Raw genomic sequence first — 23,735 nt, 5'->3', positions numbered from 1 at the left:
TAAGCCTTCACCTGAAGTACAATTTAAAAAAAAAAAAATTCTCTCTTTATCTTTGGTTTTGGTAAGTTTGATTATAATATGTCTTGGTGACTTTCTTTTGGGATCTACCTTATGTGGGGTTCAATAAGCATCTTGGATAGATATCTACTCATCTTTCATGATATCAGGGACGTTTTCTGTCAACAAACCTTGAACAATTTTCTCTGTATTTTCTGTTATCCTCCCGTTCTGATAGTCCAATCACGCATAGGTTATTTCTCTTGATAGAGTCCCGCATGATTCTTAGAGTTTCTTCATTCTTTTTAATTCTTTTATCTGATTTTTCCTTACATAAGTTGATCTCAAGTGCTTTATCTTCAATGCCACTAATTCTAACTTCTACTGCCTCAATTCTGCTCCTATGACTTTCTGTTGAGTTGTCTAATTCTGAAATTTTATTGTCAATCTTCTGCATTTCTGATTGCTGTCTCTCTATGGATTCTTGCAACCTATTAAATTTGCCATTATGTTCTTGAATAACTTTTTTAAGTTCTGCTACTACTTTATTTGTGTGTTCCCTGGCAATTTCTGGTTCCTTTCTAATTTCTGGAAGAGTTCTGTATATTAATCTTTTGTATTCTGCCTCTGGTAATTCCAAGAAATTCTCTTCCTGCAGAGAATTTATTGATTCTTCATTTTGGGAGCATATGAAGCCATCATGGACTGCCTCTTTATGTGATTTGATATTGACTGTTGTCTCCGAGCCATCAAGAAGTTATTATAATTTTATTTTACATTTGGTTGTTTTGATATGCCCCAATAGGCTGTTCGTGTGCGCTAGTTTGATTATTGGCACCTTTGAAGCTCTAACGTCCTGTCACCAGGTAGTTAGTTCTGTAACCAAGTATATGCACACTAGAGTCCGTTAAATTTTCCTATATGGGTTCAGCTCAGGTGTCCAGGCAGTTGGTCATCAAGTGTGTGGTGCAGGCTCTCAGCTACAGTCCTAGAGAGGCATGGGTGATTGGTGCAGGCACTGGACTCTGGTTGTAGTAGGGGATCAAGCGCCAAGTCAGGCAAGGGGTGATGGCTGCCCTGAGAGTCTGAAAGGAAAGCATGTCCCTATTCCCTAGGGCGAGTATGTAGGTGAGTTTTACAGCCAGCCCATGAGCACCCCACTCTGTTGGCTGTAAAGACTCAAGGGCACCACTTTTTCTTGGACTCCTGTAGCAGGTGACTAGGTGGTTTAGGTGACGTCACCAGTCCTCAAGCCCCTGTTGTGGATCGGTAAAAGTGCCTACTTAAGGGGCAGGGCTGTTTCGAGGGTCACAAATCTGCCACTTCACAGCTGAAACAGTTGAAGTTAAACTTCAGATGTTTGCCGTGTTGTACTGTGGTAGTGAGGGCTAACCCTGTTGAGATGGATCCCCACAAGTCTATACAGGGGTGTGAGGCACTCAAAGTCTGCACACCCCTTATGCCTGCGCCTAGCAAAGGAGCTGTGCCGACCCTGAGTTCCTGGCTTAGGGGAGCCAGTAGTTTATTTATTCCCTCTCCAAGGCCAAGAGAATGCGTCAGGGCACATTTTGGGATCTACTTCCGGCCCAGCGGACTCCCAGTGAAGAGCGCGGAGGGAGGAGGTAAAAGGGAGAGAGGTTTTTCCCAAATGTGTTTTTGTTTTTTTTTTAAATCCCCGCGAAAGGCCGCATGCATGTACTTATCTTTAGCCACTTGGGAGCTGCTTTTCACTGGTTCGGAGTGTCCAAGCAGAATCTCTGCTGCCGGATCTCTCTCGATGTGGAAACTGCTTCCCGAGCGCGTGCACAGCTGTTTTCCTGCTTCACTGTGGACCCCTCATGGCTGAAGAGCTGCAGTCCCGCCGCCGCCACTCTGGTGCTGCTGGCTTCTTCTAAACCATCTCCCTCTCGCCCCGCCTCTAAGTCTGATTCCTCAACTTTGCCTTGTTCAGGGCTCCTAGATATTCATATATAATCAAATCACTTGTTTTTCCAGGTCTTTGTTGTAAGAAGGAGATAGAAAACGTCTGACTACACCGTCATCTTGGCCCTGCCTCCCGCATAAAATTCTTAATAATGAGAAATGTGGCCAGGGTTGGACCCAGGAGTAGGAAGTCAGCTATGTGGAATGATTTGAGATAAACAGTAAAGAATTTCTGTCCTTGAAATTTGCTTCTCTGTTGGCTTTCATAAAATCGGAAATTCTACCATTAGGGAATCATTCTCATGGTTTTTAAACCACAAGATCTTGGGATCTTCAAGAGCAAAGGGAAGGTTAGGATGTCAAGCTGCTATCAGCAGAAGTGTATACGGAGGGATCCAGGGAGGGCTCAAAGGGAAGACTGAGGGCAGGAACCAAGAAATTCCACAAGGGGAAATGAGCCCTGCAGTGGGGAGAGAGAGAGAATGGAAAGAGAAGGCTCCAGTGGTGGGTGCAGGCCAGATCAGCCAGGGCCTTGTAAACCAAGTTAAGGAATTTGGACTTTATCCTGACAGCAACTGGGAGCCACAGAAGGGTTTTAAGCTGGGAGGTAACATAATCAGATTTGCATTTCAGAAAACATGGAGAATGGGAAAGAGGGAGAATCCCTGGATGGTGCAAATGGTTAACGTGCTCGGTTACTAAATTAAAGGTTGGAGGTTCGGGTCCACCCAGAGGTGCCCCAAAAGAAAGCTCTGGTGATCTACTTCCAAAAAAAATTGGCCATTAAAAATCTTACAGAGAACAGTTCTACTCTGACATAATGGGGTTGCCTCAACGGCAACTGGTGTACTGGTTGTGATTATAGGGAGACACAGAGAGGGAGCCGTCACAAAAGATGCCTGGTTTCCATAAGGGTAATTGAATGGGTGGCAGTTACATTCACCCCTTCACCAAGATAAAGGACCCTCAGAGAGGAGCTGATTTGGGGTGAAAGTTAATCAGTTCCATTTTGGGCAGGTTGAGGTGATGGTCCTATGAGACCCCAAGGAAAGAAGTTCAGGATATGGGGAAAGGAAGCCAAGGGTATTGCTGGTATGATTCTCCTGCTCAGGTATATGGGGGTAGAGAGGGTGAGGAAAGAGAAGCTGATAAGAGAGCAAGTTAACTGTTGGCAGTAGCTGTCAGCTAACAGAAAGGCAAGAATACTGTACATATTCAGGGAAGGATTTCTCAATAAGCAAGATACGCACAGGCTTACTTGTGCTTACTTACTAATCTGTAGTGTAAATATGTGTCCTTTTCACAACATGTTTAATGCCACACTTTTTTTGCATTTTTGTGCTTTTTGTTGGTGATTGCACTGTGTAAAATGGCCTCCAAGCACGGTGCTAAAGTGCTGACTAGTGTTCCTAAGCGCAAGAAGGCTGTGATGTGCCTTATGGAGAAAATACGTGTGTTTGATAAGCTTTGTTCAAGCACCAGTTATAGTATTATCGACTATGAGTTTAATGTTAATGAATCAACAATATTTAGTAAATAAGTAAATATTTAGTAAATAAGGTGTCTTTAAATAGAAACATGCATAAAACAAGGTTATGTATTGATCAGTTGATGAAAGTGTTGTTACTACTTCCTGGTCTGACAGAGATTGAAGGAACCCCCAAGACTATGGTCCCCGGACACCCTGCTAACTCAGAACTGAAGTCACTCCCGAAGCCCACTTTTCAGACTAAGATTAGACAGGCTTGTAAAACAAACAATAACACACGTGAGGAACATGCTTATTAGTTCAATCAAATATACGAGACCAAGTGGGCAACTCCTGCCCGAAAACAAGACGAGAAGGCAGGAAGGGACAGGAAAACTGGACAAATGGACACAGAGAATCTGGGGTAGAAAGGGGGAGAATGTTGTCACACTGTGGGGATTACAGTCGATGTCACAATACAATATCTGTATAAATTTTTTATTGAGAAACTAACGAGCTGTAAAAGTTCACCTACAGCACAATAAAATTAAAAAAGAAATCAAAGAAAATATTGTGACCAGAGACTACAAGAACCTAAGCCAATCCTGTATTTCCCCTAAGAGCAATGGTTTAATATTTGCTAACTCAGTGTTCTCAGTGACTTTACAGAACATAACTACCGCAAATAGTGAGAATTGATTGTGTGTATATATATATATATATCAGAATGAGACATAGGACAGTGCTGCTGTGTGACGATTCTTCAAGATCAATAGAGATGGAAAGTCCAGATTAACCTGCCAGGGAGCAAGTAGGCAAAAAATCCCTGGACGTAAGCTTTACAGTTCAGATATGGTGCTCTTTATAAATTTCTTGGTTATAGATACCTTATTTCTATATCAGCAACCCTGGAACAGAATTGCACCTTTCAAAAACCTGTCAAATGGTTTCTTTTGGGGGTGATGAAAATGTCCTAGAATGGGACAGTTGTCATGTTTGCAAGACCTTGTGACTATACTAAAAACTATTGAATTGAACACTTTTAAAGAGTGAATTTGAATTACATCTCAATTAAAAAAAAGTTCTTTAAAAAAAAAAAAAAAGAGCCTGGCAAGTACCACTGAGTCATGGCAACCCCGCTAGCTCTTCTCTTATAAATGTTTGTGGTTAAGCCAGCGCCCATGGATAATTCAGCTTTCGGTAACTGGGTATGGTCCCATGTACCCTTTAGCAATCTTTCCACATTAAATTCTGACTGTTCCCATTTTCTCCTCCATCATCCCTACTCCACCTAAAAGGGTAGAGCCTGAAAACTTGGCAGTAGGTGCATTTGCCATTCATTAAGAAACTTAAAACCATAAAGGAACTTAAAGGAGACTTAAAACTTAAAAAAAATAAAAATGGAAAATAAGGTTTTGGATGAAGTTAGTAAAGACCTTACCCTTCAAAATCTGTTGCCGTCTAGTCGATTTCGACTCATAGCAACCCTATACGATAGAGTAGAACTGCCCCATAGGGATTCCAAGGAGTGGCTGGTGGATTCAAACTGCTGACCTTTTGGTTAGCAGCCTGAGCTCCTAACCACTGTGCCACCGGGGCCCCAGTAAAGACCTTAGGAATATTTTTTTTCTTAGAAATATATTTTACATTCACAATTATGAAATAAAACTTTAAATAAAGAAGATATCACTGACATTTTACCCAACCTAATCTCATGATTGCAATAGCTAGCAGTGATTAAAGGAGCCCTGGTAGAGCAGTGGTTAAAGCGCTTGGCTGCTAACCAAAAGGTCGGCGACTCAAATCCACCAGCCGCTCCGTCAGAGAAGGATGTGGCAGTCTGCTTCCATAAAGATTTACAGCCTTGGAAACCGTATGAGGCAGTTCTACTCTGCCCTGTAGGGTCACTATTAGTCGGAATTGACTCGACAGCAGTGAGTTTGAACACTGATTAAGTGCTCAGTATGGTCAAGATGCCTTGCTTAATGCCTTAATTAATCTTCCTAATAAGTCCTTCAAATAGGTAGTATTAATATCCCATAAGGAAATTGAAACATAGAAGGATAAACTGACTTCACCAAGGTCCACAGCTAGTAGCAGAGCACTGATCTGAACCCAGGCAATCAGACCCGGTGCTTACTGAACTCTCTCTCCTACCATACAATCGGTGCCCACACAATCACTCAATTCTCCTCATCTTCGGTTCTTGGCTTAGGCATTGCTTCATCTCAAAAACCTTACTTCACTCCTTAAGTCTGATTAAGTGTCCTTCTTCTATGACCCTTTACCATCTATACTTCCCCTACTACAGTATTTTTCACACTGGGCTGTAATCACCTATTGACTCAGCTGTACCTTGCACTAGATTGTAAGCAGTGTGAGGGCAGGGATCATATCCATCTTGTTGTCTGATGTAGTCCCAGTGTTTAGCATAATGCCTGGCATATGAATGGTGTCCCAAAACCAAACTGAATGAATGAATGAATGAACTTCCATTTACCATCCCTTCTTCTTAAGAGACTTTTCCGGTTCTCCCCTACTCTGTAATTTCAAAAAAAAAAAAAAGTTTGGATATTCATTTTGCTTTGTTGTAGATAAGGCACATAATAAAAAGTTTCCCTCTCCCCATGTCCGGGTTTTCTAACCAAATGTTCAATGCGCTTCTAATTTTATAACTCAGACTTGTTGACTGGTTTTTGCTTCTGATGTCTATCCTCCTGGTTTTAATTGTGGTCCCAAACTTGAGGCATAATTGAGATGTCAGAGATGGAAAAAGGATGGTGTAACTTTCATTTAACTGGGTGACGTAGCTAAGTAGGTATTTCTTAATTCCTTTCAATGGTACTCAAAGTTAATGAGTTTTGCTCTGTTATGATAGCCTTTTGCCAAAAACAAGTCATGGACCTCCCTTTACAGCTTCCTCAGCCCCCTTCCGCATCAGGAACCAGGTGGGCTTTGACCTCATTTTCCATCATTACTCCCACAGCCTCATTGCAACAACCTCCACCCTTCCTCTGCCTTTACCTCTGCCTCCCACTTCTACCCAAACAGGCATGACCTATAATTAACATATCCTGGAAACAAAAGGTACACTGAGGTAAATCTCCATGCAACATATACAGACTGCTCTGTGACACCGTAGAACATTTCTTTAATGTTCTCAACCAAATTAAACCTAGTTCATGCACTGAACTCAAAAAGGTCAGGAATTGACAAATTCTGGAAATGTTCTATGGTTTGTTCTTGCACCCTGAGTCACATGAGAAACTCAGGCCAGAGATTTGGGGGAAGGCTGCTGGTCCTCCATCCAATGCCCTAATGATACCCATAAGCAGTCAGTTGCAAAATCCAATGGCAATTTTTCAGTCTTCGTCTTACTCAAACCATCAGCGGCATTTGACATGTTGGTTTCTTCCGTTTCCTAAAAAACTTCTTTCCCTCTCTTTCGATTGTTCTTCACCCTCTCTGCCCACTTCTTCTCAGTATCTTTGCTGGTTCATCCTCATCTTCTCTAACTCAAAAATTGGGGTATCCCAGACCTCCATCTTTAGACCTCTTCTCTATCTTTACTTATTCTCTGGATGAATTCATGGCTCTAAATTCCGTCTATCTACAGGGATGATTTTCAAAGGAATCTCCAGCTCCAACTCTTCCCTTCAACTCTAGATCCCTATAGGTGACTTTTTACTTGACATCTCCACTTAGATGTCCAACAGACATCTAAATTAAGCATGTTGTAACTGAACTCCTCATCTTTCCTCTCCCTCTCCCCAATACAGATCCAACCTTATTCTTTCCTATTTCAGTAAATGACAACCTCATTCTACTATTTGCTTGGGCTAAAAATATTTTTTTATTTATTTTTATTTTTTATATTTTATTTTACTTCAGGTGAAGGCTTACAGGACAAATAGTTTCTCATGAAACAGTAGTACACATGTTGTTTTATGACATTGGTTAACAACCCCACAACATATTAACCCTCTAAATTCTCAACTTTTTTTTTTTTTTGGGTGAAAATACACATAGCCAAAGATACACCATTTCAAAAATGTCTACATATGCAGTTCAGTAACATTGACTACGCTCTTCCAATTGTGCTGTTATTCTCGCTTAAGATGAAGGCTTACAGAACAAAATAGTTTCTCATTTAACAGTTACTACAAATGTTGCCCTATGACAATGGTTAACAATCTCACAACACATCAACAGTATCCTTACTCAACCTTGGGTTCCCTATCACCAGCTACCTTGTCCCCATCTGTTGGGCTAAATATCTTGAAGTAATTCTTTTCTTTTTAATTGAAGTGAAAATATACACAAGAAAACGTATGTCCATTCAACAGTTCTACATGTGTAATTCAGAAATATTGATTATATTCCTTAAGTTGCACAACCATTATCACTATACTCTTCCAAATTATTCCACCACCATTAACATATTGCCCCGTTTCCTCTCCCTTCCACCCCTGGTAAATTCTAAAGAACCAAGTCCGTTGCTGTCGATTCCGACTCATAGCGACCCTATAGGACAGATAGAACTGCTCCATAGGGCTTCCAAGGAGCGGCTGGTGGATTCAAACTCCAGTGTTTTGCCTAGCAGCCAAGCTCTTAACCACTGTGCTACCATGGCTCAGTTTTTTGGAGTTTTTTTCCCACACCTGGTAGTCAATAATGATTTTTGTATTTTTATATATTTGCTTGTTTCAAAAAAATTAGATCATAGAATATTTGTCCTTTTGCAACTGAGTTACTCAGCATGATGCTTTCAATGTTCATCCACGTTGTGGCATGCATCAGGACTTCATTTCTCTTCATGGCTGAGTAACTAATATTCCATTGTGTATATATATATATATATACACACCACATTTTGTTTATCCATTCATCTGTTGGTGAACATTTCAGTTGTTTCCACATTTTGGCTATTGTGAAAAGTACGGCAATGAACACTGATGTGTAGATTGGAATCATTCTTGACTTCCCTCTTTTCCCTCTCATTCATCAGTAAATCTGATTGTTTCTTCCCTAGAAAGACAATTTCTCACCACCTCCACTGCCACCATCCTAGTCTAAGCCACTATCATATCTTTGCCTGGATTATTGCAATAAAAGATCTCCCTACTTCCATTGTTATTCCATAAATCTATGCTACACACAGCAGCCAGAGTGATCCTTTTAAATCAAAAGCCAGATTACATCACTTCTCTGCTCAAAACTTTCCAATAGCTTCTCATCACACTCAGAGTAAAATCCAAAGACTTTATAATGACCTGCAAGTACTTACATGATATAGCTCCCTTTGCCTGAAATACTCTTCCCCAAATACCCACACAGCTCGTTCCCTCACTTCTTTTACGTCTTTACCCAAATGTAACCTTCTCATGAGGACCTTGCCTGACCAGCCTATATGAAGTAGCATCCCCACATCCCTGTCTTTCTCTGTCCCCTTCCCAGCTTTATGCTTCTTCCTGGCCCTCAGCATGATTCATCAAAACTGTATCGATGTCTATATTGTCTGTAGCCCACATCTAAAAATATATGCTCCATGAGAAAAGAGTCTTCTGTCTCCTTTGCTCACTGCTCTAACCTCCACTTCTAAACAGGACCTGGCTCAGGCTAAAGACTCCCTCTGTTGAGTGAGCAAATGATTGTCCGCTCCTACTTCTGCTACCCTTTGTCCTGGCCCATGGAGCCCATGTGAAGGTGGTGGCTGCCAGCTGCCTCTCCCTCTCTGACCTTTGCCAAGGTTCCCAGAAGCACTGCCCTTCATTCTCAGCCCTCCACACTTACCAAACAGCTATCCCCAAGCAACATTGTGCCCCTTAGGGGTTCAGCATTGACACGGCATGGGTCTCTGCCACTCACAGAATCTGCCCACGCCCACTCTGGACCTCCTCCATGTTTTACAGGCTATAACTTCACCACCACCTTTCAAGCACACACACATACACATACACACACACAGTCTACTTCTCCCCCGGAGGGGTGGAGGACCCTGAGAGGCAGTATAGCGTAATGATTAATAGACTTTGGAGCTAAACTTCCTGTGTCCAAATCCTGGTCATTTGACAGTCGTGTGATCTGGGGCAAGATTCTTAACCTCTCTGTACCTTAGTTTCCTCATCTGCAAACCAGAGATGATAATAAGAGTCTTCCTTATAGGTCTATTGGGAGGGTTGAATGAGTTAATGCCTGATAAGTGCTTAGCACAATATGTGTTTGCTGTTACTTTTGTGAAATGTTGGTCCCTTTTCATAAGGGAGGTGAGTTATGAAGAAGGAGATGATTTTTTTCTTTCTTTCTTAGGAATTCCACACCACAAAAAGAAAGGAAGGAAGAGAAGGAGGGAGGGAGGGAAAGAGAGAGGGGAGAGAGGAAAGGAGAGATAGAGAGCTGGTGCTTTGCCAGAGAGAGAGATAGTATAAACGAATAATTTCTTTTATAAGGATCAGCACAAAGCTGGTTCCTATGAGGCAGAGGTTAAAGATGTCCCCAAATGTCTGACTTTTCCAAGCTGCAGTGCCACTCCATCATCTCTAACATCAACTACTCCCTCTCGCCTCAGTACTCTCCCTTCTGTCTTTGGATTCCCTAACTCACTGCAACGTCTCACGGAACTCAAGAACCATGTGAAGGAAGTGGCTCATGAGGTTGTGGAGGCACGCAAGTCCCAAATTACTGGGCTGGGCATAGACTTCTCCCCGGCCCTCAGTCTCTGCCCAAGGTATTCAGCTTTCTCGCTCTGTGGACCAGGAAGCCCACTGCGGCCTTCTCCTGTGGGTCTCTGCCGCCAGTCTCTGCTGCGGGTCTCTGCTGCTGGTCTCTCCTTCTTTGGTGGTGGTGGGCTCTTCTCTCTGCTCTGGAATTGGCCCTCTCTTAAGGCAAAACTGACCAATCCCCTTGGTGGGCCACAGTTATCTTATTTGCACATCCCCACCCAGTCACCTGGGTGAGAGTCACAAAACCATGGCTAGAAAGGCCACACACAAAAGTAATTAATCGAACCATATACTGAGACAATGAGAGAGAGAACGTGCAAACAGAGAGACTCACAAAGTAATTTGTCATTAAACCACCCTGAAGACAGGAAAGCTGGTGATAGGGAACCCAAGGTTGAGTAAGGACAGTGTTGACATGTAGTGGGGTTGTTAACCATTGTCATAGGGCAATATGTGTACTAACTGTTTAATGAGAAACTATTTTGTTCTGTAAACCTTCATCTAAAGTGAGAATAGCAGCACAACTGGAAGAACGTAATCAATGTCACTAAATTGTGCGTGTAGAAATTTTTGAAATGGTGTATCTTTGGCTATGTATATTTTCACCAAAAAAAAAAAAGGTCCTCCAAGGCCAAGAAGGGAGAGTGTTGACATGTTGTGGGGTTGTTAACCAATGTCATAAAACAATATATGTACTGACTGTTTAATGAGAAACTGTATGTTCCATAAACCTTCACCTAAAGTACAGTAAAAAAAAAAATTAAAAAAAAACACCCTGATATGCAGGTAGAGTAAGATTTTATATTAAAGGAATCTATCACTAGGGAGAGATTGGCTGTACTTGCAGATCTTGACATATTGGATGTAGTATAAAGAGCATGCATTTGGGAGATAAATTTCCAAGTTCACCCACGTCAGAATCAGGCTCTGTCCCTCTCTAGCTATATGACTTGGGTAAATGGTTAAATCTTTAAGAGTTTTTGTCTCCTATCAACTGGGGATAACTGTAGGGTTGCTGTGAGAAATAAACTGAGTTTATTGACTGAATAATTACCATGTGATTATCGAACATTGACTGGATATTTACCATGTCCGTCCATTCCATTGCGGTTCAGTTGAATTCCAACTCATAGAGACCCTACAGGACGCAGCAGAACTGTCCATAGGGTTTCCAAGGCTGTAAATCTTTACGGAAACAGACTGCCTCATCTTTCTCCCGCAGAGCGGCTGGTGGGTTTGAACCACTGACCTTTCCGTTAGCAGCCAAGCAATTAATCACTGCGCCACCAGAGCTCCTTACTTACCATGTACGAACACGAAATAAGACAAAGGTAACTACAAACCAAGCACAATTTCAAGTTTGAATTACATGCCCAACGAAAGTATCTATTATTTTTATATAAAGTTATTTTGGCTTGTGGGGGGAGGCAGGGGAGAGGTTGTACTTGTTAGTTGCTGGCCAGTCCATTCCAACTCCTGGCACCCCGTGTGTACAGAGTAGAACTGCTCCATAGGGTTTTCAAGGTTGTGACCTTTCAGAAGCAGATTACTAAGCCTGTCTTCCCAGGCGCCTCTCAGTAGGTTCTGACTACCAGCCTTTCAGCTAGTAGTCAAACACTTAACCATTGGCACCACCCAGGGACCAGGGGGAGGGGTACGGGGGTGCCTGAAGTGACAATAGTATTCACTGATATACAAAGCTTTTCTTAAATCCATGCATATCTGAACTTGCAAAGCTTTTCCATATCCACTCCCACTTCCTCCAGTGGCCTCCTCGACCTGAAGTCATCTCTGTCCAGGGCACCAGAGAGCTGCAGAAGGGCGGAGGAAGAGACCCGGCCAGGCAAGGAGCTTGTCTAGGCTCAGCTCCCTGGGGTTTCCCCGCTTCCCCACTGCCTCCCACACTGGGCTCCCACCACCAGCTTGCCATCCCTCCACCCCCACCCCCTCACCGGGAACGGGCATAATGTCCAGGGTGGTGCATATTCACCCACCCCCACCCCCTAGGTGCAGGCTGGCCAGGGTCGGAGCCCCGTGGGGAGTGCTCCAGATGTGCTGAATGTTTTCAGGCCGGGAAGGGTGGCAGGAGCTGAGTCTGTGGGCAAGTGGGAGCCGGACAAGGGCATGTGTGGCCTAGGAACATGAAGGATCTGGAGGCAGGCCGGGGGGAGGCCTGTGCCCTGAGCAGACTCATGGCTGGGCGTCCGAGGGGACCTGCAGGACTCACCCCAACCTGAAACAAAGCTTGGATTTCTTTTTTTCTAAGGTCAGGCTCAAAAGGAACCGTGGTGGTCAGTGGGTAAGTGCTGGGCCACTAAATGAAAGGTCGGAGGTTCGAACCCACCAGTTCTCATAAAGAGTACAGACTTAGAAATGCTACGGGGCAGTTCTACTCTGTCCCATAGGGTTGCTATGAGTCAGAATCCACTGGACTGTGACAGAGTAAGGCCCAACCCAGCAGTGGTTCTCCATCGTGAGCATTACTGACCACGCAGGCAATATGCTGAGGAGCAGGTTGGGGTGGCTCACACACCCACCATCCACTCAAACAGCCTCATCTCAACAAGCGGTGGGGGTCCAGTAAGGATGGGGCTGCTGAAGTAGGCCTTTGAGTAATTGCTTCACCACTTCCCTTCACTTCACTCTGCCTGAATAGATCAATTGGACCAGGACATATTGCCCCCCAGTCAGGAGTGCTCTGGTCCCGAAGCTGCCTCTCCCTGGCTGAGTGGCCTCTGCCGTGTTAAATGAAAGTTGACCAAGGTGATCTCTGAAGATTCTTTCTGGCTCTAAGAATCTGGGATTTTTTTTTTTTTTTTTTCAAATATGGAAGAAATTGAAGGCAAGCTTCCTGCACTCAAAGCTGAATCTAGCTGAGGAAATAGTTCTCACACCCATGAAAGAGGTGGTAACATTTGAAGATAAAACCTAAGGAAGGGTCCCTGAATGCTCTGCTCAGTAAAGGCTGTAAGAGTTAAGGGAATAATTGGCAGAAGAAGGAGGCCTGACTGGTCCTTGCTGGCAGGTAGATGCAGCCCAGGTATTTGTGCAGTTAATTACCCAACGCTCTTATGGACAGTGGCTCTTCTCAGTCATTTTCAGGGAATGGGGCTATTGGTGGGGACCCTAGCAGACGTGGCCTTCAAAGAGGTAGCACAGTGGGGTGAGATGACCTGAGTGAGGACCACTGTTGTGTCCAAGTAGGAGTGACACAGCTTTGCAGTGAGACATACCCAGGGACAAATTCCAGCACTAAAGCTGAGATGTCAGGCCTCGATTTTCTCATCTAGAAAATAGTGCTGCTCTCATAAAATGGTAGCTGCTATTAGCTGCTGTCCAGTAGGCCCCCTACTCATGACAACCCCATACACAACCAAAGAAAACACTGCACAGTCTTCATGATTGGTGCAGATCACACCTCTTGCGATTCACAGAGTCTTCACTGGCTGACTTTTGGAAGTAGATCACCAGAGTTTTCTTCCTAGTCTGTCTTAGTATGGAAGCTCCTCTGAAACCTGTTCAGCATCATAGCAACATGCAAGCCTCCACTGACAGATGGGCGGTGACTGCGCTTCAGATGCTGCATCGCCCAGAATCAAACTCCAGTCTCTTGCATGTTAGGATTAAATAAAATAAAGTATGCAAAGTGTTTAACACAATGCATGCCCTCTCTGAGTTGTGCTGAGAATAGCCCCACCACGTGCCCTCATTTCACCAGAGACACCGGTCAGAAGACTATGAGAATCTGGCAATTGCAGAGTTGGCCACCTTTCCAAAGGGATGTGCCAAGGTCCTGGCCTTGGAGCCAGGGGCCACGTGGCTGGAAGGAGATGTCTCTGGTCACAGAGTGAAGACTTAGGGATGGTGACGGGGTTTAGGGGAACACCAAGGGCGCCCATGGGCCACTAGGAGCATTAGAAAAAGGGTCAACTAGTAGGTCCTCAAAAGAGGCATGGCAGCTCTTGGCTCCATCTTTCTCAAACAGTGGCTGGTGTGCTGTGAACCTTAGCAAGGAGAAGGGATGTAAGGGCAACTCTGGCCCCATGCCATCTTTTACTGCCAACTGTTAATGTAGAGTACTGATAGGACATTGCTTCAGTCTCTTCACAGTGGGGAAAACCCAAGGCAGATCACCTTCCTAGAGCAAACAGGCTGGAGTCGCATCTTGGAGTGCTATGGGATTCATTTTTTGCTTTTCTGACTGCCTCCCCCCAACTTCAAAGTTAAGCATTCTTCCAGTTATTATACTTACAAGTGAAAATCAAGACCAAAGTTAACAAAGAATAGGGATAAATAACTCATCTGCTGAGATGAGTAAAGTAGATAAGATATGTGCATATATTTTTGATAAATATATATATAGGCAAACATGTAGCATGGATACTTGTGCTCAAAGTAAATTGCTAATACGATAGCCTAAAATAAAATACTAAAAGCTTTCTTATATCACAACCACCAACCTGAAAAGAAAACCTGTTGCCATCAAGTCAATTCTGACTCATGGCAACCTCATTTGTTACAGAGTAGAACTGCTCCATAGCGTTTTCTTTCCTGTGACCTTTCAGAATCAGACGGCCAGGCCTTTCTTCTACAGCTCCACTGGGTAGATTTGAACCGACAACCTTTAGGTTAATAGTCAAGGGCAAACCATTTGTGCTACCCAGGGACCATCAACCACCACCATCACCACCTACCCCTCAACAAAAAAGAAAAGATTTAGGACATTCTAACATAGACAGTCCACGGTGGCTGCAATATGATTTTCTTTCAAAGCAATGGTTTTTCATTTTCCGAAGTTGCTTTATTTTTCTTTGGTTTGGATCCCTCCCCCCACTAGTGGGATGAGTCTAAGTTAAAAAATGTAACAATGAGGGGGAAAGGGACCATTCTCCATTTTCGTGTAATTAGGAGCCCCTCCAGGTGATTCCCTTTCTCCAAAGGTCGAGATTTCTTCCTCTGCCCTTCCCAGAAGCTCACCGTGTCAGGCAGCTTCCCAGAGTTTATGAGTAACTTCCTTTGTAGCAGAGGCCGAGCTCTAGGTTAACTTCTGGAAGTATCTTTGGAAACTAATTCTCAGGCAAAACTCCAAGAAAAAGAGGCACATGGTGAGCAACTGACATAATTTTTTAACACCACAACCAACATATTTCTGTAAGCAACTGCGGCCAAAAAGGGTTGCCAAGACCAATATTGATCTAGTCCTTCATCCAATCAACAAAATGCCATTGTTTATAAGATATAATTTTTCTTGGTTCAAGTTCAAAGTTAAACTCCAAGGATTTTCAAAACTATAAAAAATAAGAGGCTTTCATACCCTAAAAAAAAAAAAAAAAAAAAATTCCTGGCCAGTTTTCCTCCTTCATGGGTTTTCAGAGTCACTATAAGAAACATAGCCAAGAAAACATTTTTTTGGTCTCTTTTGCTCTGAATTCTTGTAGTTTTTTAAAGGAGGATGATACTAAAAATATAGGTAAAAGGCCCCTAAATCTTTGTACCTCTCCTGAAATTCATGGAATGTCAATTGCACAGATGACTCAGGTTTACTTGTCTGCTCCAAGGCTACCCACCTGCAGAATTCCATAAACCAACTCAGCTTTTTCCAGGTTTAGAGTCAAGCAGCCTTCTCTCTTCCCACCTCTCTTTTTTTTTAATGTGGAAATGACAGTCTTTACTAAGCCCCTTGGAGTAGGTTTCTGTGGTACCCATCAGATTCTGAAATGGAAAACCTTAGCAAAGAAATGGTGAGCAGATGGTGCTCTGTGAAAGAGTTCTGCATGGTTCTTCTAGATCCACACAAGCATCCATTTCTGGGAGCTGGTGTCCATGATGAGCAAGCCAAGTTTAGGATTGGTTCTAGGGTGGAATAATAATGAGATTATATTTATGAGCTCCCAAGATGTGCAGCTTCTTTAAAAAACAAAAAGGAGTTAACAAAGGTCAAAGCTTATCCAAGACTGCCCTCCTCTCAGAAGACCTAGCACAGTGGCTTGCACACTTCAGGTGCTAAGTGTTAGCTGATCGGTGGATTGATTATTAAGTTTGGGGACACCTAGAGTATGCTGAAGGAGCCCTGGTGGCTCAGTGTTTAAGAGCCCGGCTGCTAACTGAAAGGTTCTTGGTTCGAATGTACCAGTTGCTCTGTGGGAGAAAGACGTGGCAATCTGCTTCTGTAAAGATTACAGCCTTGGAAACCCTATGGGGCAGTTCTACTCTGTCCTATAGGGTCTATATGGGTTGGAATTGACTTGACAACAATGGTATACTGATTTATTCCCTTGGAGATAGCTCTCAGTTCACATTTCAGTTTGGAGAAAATGTGAGGCAAGGATGAAAGTGAGCATCCGTTCCTGCCCCCAATGTGTATTGAGCTCCTAGCATGAGCCAGGCTCTTGTGTAGGCACTTAGGGTACATCAGTGAATAAAACAGACAAGAAGTTCCTGCACTCAGGACCTTATGCTCTAATGGGAAGGGAGAATAAACACGTTCATTCCATAAACAATCAACTAATCTTTTAGAAGGAGTCCCTGGGTGACACAAACATTTAAGTGCTCGACTACTGGCTGAAAGTTTGGTGGTCGGAAGCCACCCAGAGGTATCTTGGAAGGCATCCCTGGTGATCTGTTTCCAAAAGGTCACAGCCTTGAAAATTCTATGGAGCAGTTCTACTCTGCACACATGGGGTCGCCAAGAGTCAGAATCAACTCAAGGCAACTAACAACAACAATCTTTAGAGGCGATGCTTTGAGTACACTTACATGACGGTCTTTCAGAAAAGACAAGCAGGAGAAATGCTTGAAAGACGCAGGATTCTGGGAAGCCACAGCAATACACCAAACTCCTCAAGCTGTCACAGGGCCAAGAACCCAGGGGCTAATTTCGAGCAGAGACATTTCGTGCTGGCACCGACAGCTCACATTTGTATAGAGCTTTCTAGTTTGCCAACAGCTTTCACAGCCATAATTTTCTACAATCCTCACTATGATCCTCCAGATAGTGGGCAGAGGTTATAATTCTAGTCCTATAGGTGAGGAAACCGGGGTTGCGAAACAAAGAGTGACTTGCACAAGGTCACACAACCCACGTGGCAGGCTGGGCTTCAAGCTCAGCAGAATGATGGCAGTCACAATAAATAATATAGTATTTACTACATACCCAGTGCTGTTCTAACTGCTTTATATGAATTAACCCATTTTAATCCTCAAAACAGCCCAATAAGATTAAAAAAAAAAAGTTGCCATCAATTCGATTCCAACTCATGGCAACACCATGTGTTTCAGAGCACAACTGTGCTCCATAGGGTTTTCAACAGCTGTGATCTTTTGCAAGTAGATTACTAGGCCTTTCTTTAGAGGCAACTCTGGATAGATTTGAATCCCCCAGAGCATAACCATTTGTGCCACCCGGATAATTGCATCACCAGGGCTCCCCCAATGAGATAGACACTACTATTTCTCCTATTTTACAGATGAGATAATTGAGGCACAGAGAGCTTGAGTAACTTGCCTAAGGTCACACCACTAACAAGCGGCAGAGTTTGCATTCAAACTCAGGTTGTTCAAACAGAAACACCCTCCTCAAATGGTAGCTACGGCTCTGGTCCCAAGGGCAGGACAATACAGAAAAGAAGGCTGGTCCATTGATCAGCTGGCTGGGAAGACATGAATAGCCACACTGCCAGAGATGTCACCATCTATTACAAAGAACAATGGTCTCTCTGTGCTAGTAATGTATTTCAAGAGTGATTATAATATAAAGAAAGAGGAAGGCGAGTACAAAGGATTTTTTAATTGTCTGAAGATCCTTTTGCCACAAGCCAAATATCCCACTAGGGTGAAGCTGGTTTATCTGTTACTGCTTTGAATAAGCAGGGGACCATGATTTGCACAATTACCTTGCTTACTTTTAACCACCCTGTGATCTCTTCCTTCTCTGAACTCCTGCTGCACTTTGAGTCTTAACATGTAATTATACTTTGCTTTGTACTCAGGGATGGATTAGCCAGTAAGCAAGGAACACACAGGCTTACAGTAAGCAAGGCACGCACAGGCTTACTTGTGTTTACTTACTAATCTGTAGTACACAATTTCACCTGTTTTTCACCACATAAAAGCAGGTGAAACTGTGCACTACAGATTAATAAGTAAGCCTTGTGTAGCTTGCCTATCGGCTAATACGTCCCTGTTTGTACTCATACTCAATTATTCTATATGTAGTCATCCTGTCTCCCCAAACAAATTATAAGATACTCTAAGACCAGAATCTGTATTGTATGCCTTCATTGGCTCCTCAGCACCAACCTAAAGTGGTAAAGACTAGGTAGTAGGTATTTGGTCTATATTTGCTGATTGCTTGAATGATAATCTTTAAGATAAATTCTCAGACGTTTCTTAAGAAGTATTTGTGCTTGTTCCAGATTTGTTGACTAGATGAAATTGCTTTTTCTTTGTTTTGTTGCAGTTAAATTGTAAATATTCATATATAAAGATACGTGTTGGTGAATGTTTAACAAACAGCTCTCCAGGATAAGAAAAAAGAATTGATTTGTAGTATTTGCGATGATGTAAATATTTTCACTGTGTCCTATGTCAACCTACCAGCATGATGTCAACTGGCTTGCAAATTCCTGAACATTTAACAATTAGGTCTATTGAACTAGTGCAAGCTGGCTCCAAACACCACAGTTTATCCCCCTAAAATACGATCTTTGCTGGATGTGATGACTTTTGGTTTTCTGTCTCAACAAAGACTTGCTTAGTGTGAGATTGTATCTAGGTTTGCCTAATATATAAGAATGTTGGTTTGTGTATATGATAATGGAGTTCCTGGGTGGTGCAAAGAGTCAACACACTCTGCTGATAACTGAAAGTTTAGAGATTCTAATTTACCCCAAGATGCCTCTGAAGAAAGAACTGGTGATCTACTAACAAAAAATCAGCCATTGAAAAACCTAAAAGCACAGTTCTACTCTGACACACATGGGGTTGTCATGATTGGGAATCAAATCAACAGCAACTGGTTATATGATAATGTAAAATACAAACCTTAGCAATGTAGCAATGGCTCACCTAGTCATTCCAGGGTCAAGCTGTAAAAAAAAGATTTTATATTTAAATTGATGGAACTAAAAAATTAAAATCTACACCCTTAAGTCAACCAAACAACCAAGTTACCTTCTATTGCCTATCTTGCCTAAGATCCCCTGGCGCAGGAATTCTTGCTTTGGTCTATGGACCCAGCCTTGCTCAAGGTATCTGTGAACCCTTGAAAGTACTGTTTGTCTGTATATGTGTGTGTGTGGTGCCATGGGTATTTTTCTGGAAAGAAATGTTCATCAGATTCTCAGAAATGTTAAAAATCCAAAGACAGTGCTAGGCAGTCAGTAAACCTCTGTGGAATTAGGAAGTCTGGGAACTGGGTCCCAGAAAGAATATATTCATACAGGGATTGTTTATTTATTTTTATTGAGCTATAATTCATATACCATAAACTCGCCCTTTTAAAGTATACAATATAGTGGTCTTTAATATATTCATAAAGTTGTGCAGCCATCATCACTATCTAATGCTAAGCCCATTGCTGTCGAGTCGGGTCCGACTCATAGCAACGCTATAGGGCAGAGTAGAACTGCCCCATAGGGTTTCCAAGGAGTGGCTGGTGGATTCAAACTGCCAACCTTTTGGTTAGCAACCGAGCTCTTAACCACTACACCACTGGGGTTCCCCAATATCTAATAGGGGTTATTTATTGAGAACCTTTGTCCCAAATAACTTTCTTTCTTTTTTTTTTTTTGGGTGGGGGTTATTGGGGTGAAAAGATACATAACAAAACATACGCCATCTGAACAATTTCTACATGTACAACTCAGTGACATTGATTACATTCTTCAAGGTGTACTACCATTCTCATTATTCTTTTCCAAATCATTCTACCACTATCAACATAAACTCAGTGCTCCGTAAGCAAACCCCCCCCCCTTACCCTTTTGTCTCATCCCTGGTAACCACTAATAATTTCTGTTTTCTATATAGTTGCTGATTTCATACAAGTGAGATCATACAGTATTTGCTCTTTTGCGTCTGACTTATTTCACACAGCATGATGTTTTCAAGGATCATCCATGCTGTGGATGGCTGAGCCAAGCACCCTTTTTTCAGTGCAATAGATCCAGCAATCAGAGCAAGATGGATGAGGTCTCTGTCTTAAAAAAAAACTTACTTTCCATTGTTGTTATTTTTGTTGTTAGGTATCATTGAGTCTATTTCAACTCATACTGACCCCATGTGACAGAGTAGAATTGCCCCATAGGGTTTCTAGGCTGTAATCTTTGTGGGAGCAGATTGCCAGGTCTTTCTCCCACAGAGCTGCTGGGTGGGTTTGAACCGCCAACCTTTCTGTTTGCAGCTGGGTGCTTAACTGTTGCATCACCAGAGAACTTTACCTTCTATTAGGGTAGACAATAAATAAGTGATCAATAATTACACCCCCATTCATCTTGTGATCTTCCCTACGAAGGAAATTATAAGGATGCAAAGTGATAGATAAGGAATGGGACTACTTTTTGCTTTTTATATAGGGTACTCAGGGAAGGCCTTCCTGAGGTGAAGCCTGGCATGGGAAAATGAGAAGGAGCCAGCTCATAAAAGAGCATTTCTGGCACAGGATACAACAAATGCAAATGCCCTGAGGCAGGAATGAGATTAGGGTGTCAGAAGAACAGAAAGATGATAGGTGAGGCTGGGGCAGAGTGGGCATGGAAGAGAGTGGTACAGATGAGAATGGAAAGGTAGGCAGGGGCTAGATCAATTATAGGCAAGGAGGCCATGGGAATAGATTTGGATTTTTTTTTTTTTTGGTAGATGTAATGAAAAGTAATTAAAGGATTTCAAATGAGAGATTGACAGGGTCAGATTATGCCTGATTCTAGCTGTTGGGTGGAGGCTAGATTGTAAGAGAAGAAGCTCTGAATCCAGTAGTGACACCATTGTAGAAGTTGAGGAGTGAGATGATCGTGGTTAGAACTTGGAGATGAAGAGAAGTCGACCCAGTGGAGATGTGCTTTGAAAATAGAATTGACAGGACTTGCTGATGGGGGTAGGATGGTGGCAAGAGAGAAAAAAAGGATGTCACTCAGGTCTTGGGCTTGCACAACTGAGTGGACGTGGTATCGCTTGCCAAGATGGAAAGACCTGAAAGGCACAGATTTAAAGGGGAAAGTCAAGAGCTTATTTAGCTCATGTTAAGTTTGAGGAGACTCTTATAGACATTCAAATTCATTGCTAATTGATCGAAATGTGTTTTTAAATGCACGACTACTTATTTAAAAGCAAATAAAACTTAATTTTGCTGCGAGAATTTCAGAGGTTTCACAACACCTCCTGACATAATAGGAGACACATTGGAGTGTTGGGAATCACACGGTCCTCTCACCTAAGAGGAGAGCAGCACCCATAAATTGGATGTCTGAAAATTGTTAACCTTTGCTGTTGTTAGCTGCCATCACGTCGACACCGACTCATGGTGACTTTAAGTACAACAGAATGGAACTTTGCCCAGTCCTGCATTCTACTCGTAATTGCCAGCATGTTTGAGTCCATTATTATGGGTATTGTGCCAAATCCATATCCCTGAGGGTCTCCCTTGCCCTCCTTGGCTCTCTACTTCACCAAATATGATGTTCTCCTCAAGTGATTGATCCCTCCTGATGACGTGTCCAAAGCAAGCAAATGGAGAATGTTCTGTTGTGATCCATAAGGTTTTCACTGGCTAATTTTCAGAAGTAGATTGTCAGACCTTTCTTCCTACTCTGTCTTAGTCTGGAAGTTCCACTGAAGCCTATCCACTGTGGGTGACTCTGTATTTAAAATACTGGTGACATAGCTTCCAGTATCATAGCAACATGCAAGCCACCACAGTAAAACAAACTGACAGACAGGTGGTGGAGTGTCTGGGTGATGCAAATGGTTAACACATTCATCTGCTAACCCAAAGGTTGGAAGTTTGAGCCCACCCAGAGGCACCTCAGAAGAAAGGCCTGGCAATCTACTTCTGAAAAATCAGCCAGTGAAAACCCTATGGAGCACAGTTCTACTCTAACACATGGGGTCTCCCATGGACAGCAAGTGTTAACCTTTAGCTCCCCTTAACTCATCCCCCTATTCACCCCCCTCCCTGATCTCCCTTATGCCCTAGATCATTCAAGAAATAGTTTTTGACCATCTCCTCAGTGCTGGATGGCTGCTAAGCACCAGAGGTACAGCAGTGAAGAAGAGAGTTGCTCCCTCTTTTCACAAGATTCTGGGACCTGAAGGATGAATATGAGCCAACAGAGTGAAGAAGAACAGAGGAAAGGCATCAGGGCAGGAGAGCTGACAGGTTTGAAGACCTTGAGGAGAGAGCATAGAACATCCCAGGATGTGAACCAAGTTAGAGACGGTGTGACATAAGGCAGAAGAGGTTGGGCAAGGGCCCTCACTTAAGCCCCTTGGAAGCTCTGGGAAGATGTTTGGATGTGGGGACAGTGGGGAGCTACCAGCCCCAAGCCTAAGCCTGTTGCCCTCGAGTCGATTCCAACTCATAGCAACACTATAGGACAGAGTAGAACTGCCCCATAGAGTTTCCAAGAAGCAGCTGGTGGTTTCAAACTGACAATCTTTTGGTTAGCAGCCAAACTCTTAACCACTGTGCCACCAGGGCTCCGTGAGGAGACACTAGAGAGTTTTAAATAGGGGAAATTCATGACCAGGTGTGCATTTCAAAATAGACTTGTACTTTGTGGAGAACAGATGTGAGAGAAAAAAGTAGAGGTAGACAGCTCAGTTGAGATACTCATTGGAGTCTAGGTGATATATGGTGGTGGTTTGATCTAGAAGGGGTGGCAGAGGAATTTTCCAGGTCGAATGAGTAGGATGGGACCACCAAATTTTACCAGACCTTGTCTCTCCCACCCAGAGAGCTGATTAGTCATATCGAAAAAGGCAGTATGTGAAGACCATGTCTTTTTGTGGCCTGGTAAAGCCATTTAATAAGGGAGTCTACCTTATAGATTATTCTGAGAGGCTTGAAGAAGATTTTTTTTAGGACAAATGAAAGCTTATACTGATTGGTGCTGAACTCACCCTGAAAACATCCCTTCCTTTTCCATTCAGCTGTGCACGCTTGTGGCCTTGAAGGGCAGCATTGGTGTAATTTGGAGGTTTTCATAGCCTCTGCTTGGAATATGTGGATGTGCAGTTGTTACACATATTTTCATTCTGGTATTTTTATGACCTGAGCTATTTTAGTCAGCCTCCCAGTGCTGGGAGGACCCAAGAGGACCCCAAAAGCCCAATTATTATCTCCAGGAATCTGAAAACCTAGTAACTTGGAAGGTTGTGAGAAGGCACCGCCCCAGGGCTGAGGGCTGCATGTCCTCCCTGTACTCAGAACCGTGGGGTGGGCCCCCTGACTTAAAGGTAGAGCATCCTTCCTCTCCTGGCAGTGTCATTTACATTCAATGTAAAACCACAACTGGGTGGAAAATGTGCCCAGTTGGAAAAACCAGCAAAAATACAAGCCAAGTATTTGGTATTTCCACCCAATTCCTTCCACTAGGACACAAAACTTCTAAATCCTCACCCCCACCCCC

General features: G+C 43.0%; 1 long non-coding RNA gene across 1 annotated transcript in view; it reads right to left on the bottom strand.

The window, feature by feature from the left end:
* Window positions 1-23,735, bottom strand: part of LOC111820327 (uncharacterized) — a 71,427-nt gene that overhangs the window by 12,274 nt on the left and 35,418 nt on the right. Inside the window, exon 2 of the long non-coding RNA XR_002823884.1 lies at window positions 19,153-19,196. This is a non-coding gene — a long non-coding RNA (uncharacterized LOC111820327). The remainder of the gene's footprint in view (window positions 1-19,152; window positions 19,197-23,735) is intronic.

Source organism: Trichechus manatus, unplaced genomic scaffold, assembly GCF_000243295.1.
Source record: "Trichechus manatus latirostris isolate Lorelei unplaced genomic scaffold, TriManLat1.0 scaffold00034, whole genome shotgun sequence".
NCBI classification, from domain to species: domain Eukaryota; kingdom Metazoa; phylum Chordata; class Mammalia; order Sirenia; family Trichechidae; genus Trichechus; species Trichechus manatus.
This window is presented reverse-complemented; position numbering and strand designations above follow the sequence as displayed.